General features: G+C 38.5%; 1 long non-coding RNA gene across 1 annotated transcript; it reads left to right on the forward strand.

The window, feature by feature from the left end:
- Positions 1–816: 816 nt before the first annotated feature.
- Positions 817–3736, forward strand: LOC137194676 (uncharacterized). The gene is made up of 4 exons (XR_010930999.1): positions 817–1370; positions 2821–2869; positions 2958–3030; positions 3120–3736. It is a non-coding gene; the product is annotated as an uncharacterized lncRNA (long non-coding RNA).
- Positions 3737–4207: the final 471 nt, after the last annotated feature.

The raw sequence follows: 4207 nt of genomic DNA on the forward strand, positions 1-4207 counted from the left end.
GTGAATCTGTCTGTCTACAGTTCAAGGATCTAAACATACTAACAAGTGTTTCTATAGTAAAACAAGCACAAAAGTTCAACTGTTCAATGTTTTTTGTTTGTTTTTTTTTTCTTTTATGGAATTTGTATCTTCTGGTGTTTGTTGACCTATTACAGCAGAAATAAGGCACAAACCACTTCTCCTTTTATCTAGTGTAATACTCTGGTTTCTATGGTTATATTTTGTATATGGCAATTTCCTGCAAACAAGAATTAATTTAATAACCACAGCTACCTGTGCTGTACATCAGTGGTGTCCAATATTTTTAACATGTGACCCCCTAAAAAGGAGATTTTATCTTCTTGTGACCACATGTTGCATCTGTTTTTGACTTGTTAACTGTTGAACAAAAACAGTGATTTTACTTTCTCAGATTGTTTAATTAGAATAATTTTAGAGGCCTGGAGAAGCAAAACTGGAAAAAAGGAAGAGTTGAACAGTAGTCAAACAAAATATAGAACTTTGTGCAGCAGGAATAGTTTTGTTTTTCTTTCCTATCCTTCGAATCATCTCTTAATCACTCACATGAGATAAGTATGTCACTTCCTCTAAAATGTGATAAACTCCACTTTAAATTAGCACAGGTACAGCTTTCTTTTACTTATACTAGCTGTACCAGTGTATTTAGAGAGCTGGATCACTTCTAAGTCAATCTTAATGTTTGAATTGATCTTATTTGATCCCTACTTGGGTTTGTTGCACACTGTAAATCTAAACATTGGCTTTAATAAAAGGTATTGAGTGTACTAAACTCAGTTTTTATTAACACGTTGCTAACACTCATTTTGAATAAGTTACCTGTACTTTGTAGTTGAAAAACCTTCCAAACTCAGTATGCTCGAGTTGTATTGATTTAGAAAAAACAAGTCCTGGCAACTTAGGCCTTTTCATGAGTTAATGTACTTAGTTACATGTAACTATGTGCATTTACTCTTATACTTAAACACCCTACATATTAGAAGTGTTGGCACTTAAAGTATTTTTTCTTGTTAAGTTACTTCCTATTTCTACCTCCTTACACTTACACAGGAAAATGCTCCTCTATTTTTTTTTTTTTTATTTTATTTTTTTTACTTAATTTCTTTTCTTGCTTTTACATAACATTATTGGTACAACTTTATTGAACGACCAGGGCTGGCAGTGCCACAAAGTGCTACAGCCCCCCCCCCCCCCTCTAACGGTTCAACGGCTGCACATGCGCACTGCACAGATCATCAACCACCTGCCTCTTGGCGCGGTATGCCTATGTCGTTGGACTTGGACACGGCTGCAACGGCCATTATTTCAATTTTGGGATTTATCGTTCTGCTGCTGCTTGGAACATTGATATGGTGAGTCCATGCTTGACTAAAAGGGGAACTATGCAAGTGTGTTCGATTTTCTGCTGTTTCGCTAACAGTTCTCCCGGCCAATGCATTTGTTTTCGATGAAACCGACCAGAAAACAATCGATAGAGCGATGGATAACATTATCTATCATGTACGATGTTAGGACGTGTGTCTCTGTGTAGTCTTATCCGTCATTTGGGGTTAGCATTAGCTAGCGTTAGCAATCGCTAGCGTTAGCATTTATAGTTTGTGCTACCAAATAATTACAGACCTCTAAATCAACCCAAAAAATATATTGATGGCTTATATCCAACAACAGTATAGTGGTGCTTAGTGCTCAAAACACATTTATAACTTACATTTGTGTGATGTGGTGATTTTCAGTTTGAAAAGTAGTCCCCCCCCCCCCCCCCCCCCCCCCCCCCCACGTAGCCAAGATGGCGGCCATTAAGGGTGAGAAGTGTCCATAGTTCCACACTCAACTTTTTGACTGTTTTGAGTGAAACATCTGGGTACTCACAGTGTATTTTTACATACTTCTCAGTGTGAACGCACTTACTTTCTCAAAATGTTAAGTGAGAGTACAGAAGTATGTGATTTGAGACACAGTACAAGTCTAGGGCTGGGGGTGGGGGGAAGGGGGGTTATTTTCTTAGAAGTTAAGTTAGCTGAGATGCAAGGACACGTTACTCACAAAACACGACTGTCAAACGTAGAATAAAGTTGTAAAATCCCAAAACGTCAGTGAAATTAGGTGCTTTTGTTGTTGTCGCTAACGTAGGCTTTTTTTTAGGTGAAACCATGAGGGTGCATGCCTGGTGGGTCATGTTCACTTAAGCAATATTACTCGAGTGGGTGTTCTTTAGCGCCATTTGAGCACGACAGTGATGCGGTCGGGACCGAGGCGCTTGCGCCCAGGTCCGCAAGCATCACGGTCTCAACTCTGTCTATCCGACTTTGTAACGTTACACACAGGCAGGGAGAGAGCCCTCTCGGCTAAGACAGTTTCCAGCATATTCACAAAAAAATGTAGATTTAGTTGTTCATATGTGACTTTGGCAGCAGACAGGAACACCTACATGAGGTTGATGTAGTTTGTGATTAATTCGTATGGCGCGTAATACATAACCTTTCAAAAAAATAATAATCCAGGTGTGTGTGTGTGTGTTTAGATTGAAACTGAAATTAAATCCATTAGTACCTAGTTAACATCAAGACTGACAAACAGTAATGTTTTAAGGATAATAGGATCACTGTTAGACTCATAAGCTACATATCTGTCAGCCTTAGAACTGTCTTTGTGACTAATGTGTTTGTCATAGTTTTCACTTGTATTTGACCAACAGCATTGTAAAGCCTGGTCATATAGGAGATGGCTAAAATACTGTGAATGCTTGAATATTAAGTATTAACAGTTGAATTGTTTTATTCTTTTTAACTATGTCTAACACAGGCTCAAACTAATGAGGAGTCCACACAGTGCACAATCTCAGCAGTAGACGGTATTTTCTCATGATTCTCCTTGTGCAGTAATTAATATATCATTACAACTACATGTTCTAATCATTTTCTTATTTTCTATCATTTCAGATTTATCAAGCAGACCAAACCCCTGCCTGGCCTTCATTCCGCTGAAGTGGACACATCTAGAGTATCCTCCAAGGTGAGGATTCTCATTGTCTGTGTGTGTGTGTTTATCTCTCAGGCTACAACTACATATTCTAATCATTTTCTTATTTTCTTTCATTTCAGATTTATCAATCAGGACCCTTCAAAACCAGATTAAACCTTCAAATGCAGTGGACATGTAAGTGCTGCACATTTTGTGCAGAAAAGAGAGGCCATTTACTTAAACATTACCGCTTAAAACATGGGTCCCATACACGGATTGCACAACTTCCTTGCCCACATAAGGAATGCATATGCACGTTTAAGTCTTTTAATGCACTTAAGGTGCATTTATCTACCTGGCACACTCAAAAAGATCCAGGCAAAAGGAGTGAAACAGCATTCCACTGTCCGCTGTGTGACTTTGTTGAGCCTGGCACTGATTCAAACTTTTTCACCCATTTACGTGGGCATTTGAGACTGAAACAAAAGGTTAGTTGTCCATATCAAGGATGTAACTTCCAGAGCAGCAATTATTCCACATTTAATGCACATAAATCCAAAGAGCATCCAGTACATAGTACAATGCCATTCAAAACTGAAATTCTTTCAGGGAAGTTACCTGAAGAACCTCCCCCCAGTTTAAATATTCAAGCCGAGGATAATGTCTCTGTAGCTGATGATTCTGACTTTGAAGTCGTGGAGAGCGAAGATGCAGAAGGACTGGAGAGTCAGTTGGAACATAATTTGGCTGCTCTATTTCTGAAAATGTCCTCAGTTCTTAACATTTCAGAGACTTCCCTGCAAGAAGTTATAGAACAGATCAATCAGATTAATTTACTGTCACAGCCGTTGTTACATACCTCACTTCAAAGAATACTCGATCAGCCTAATGACTCTTTAGTGGGTGAAATAGTGAGAGAAGTTACTAAGAGTAATGCATTCCTGAGATTCACTTCTCCTGGAGGGTCGTTGTCAACTGCAAGCAAACGAAAAGCATACATTTTAAACAACTTCTCTGTGGTAATGCCAATTGAATTTGTGCTGAAAAATGACAAGCAGACAGTTATGTATGTCCCGATATTACAAATGTTGCAGACGTTGCTAGCAAATAAAGACATTTTGGAAAAGGCCATGTCACCTGAGACAAATCTGACACAGAAATACAATTCTTTTAGGGATGGTTCCTGCTTTGAAAGTAACTCTCTCTTGAAAGAGCAAATATTTACGAT

The sequence above is a fragment of the Thunnus thynnus genome, chromosome 12 (assembly GCF_963924715.1).
Source record: "Thunnus thynnus chromosome 12, fThuThy2.1, whole genome shotgun sequence".
NCBI lineage: Eukaryota > Metazoa > Chordata > Actinopteri > Scombriformes > Scombridae > Thunnus > Thunnus thynnus.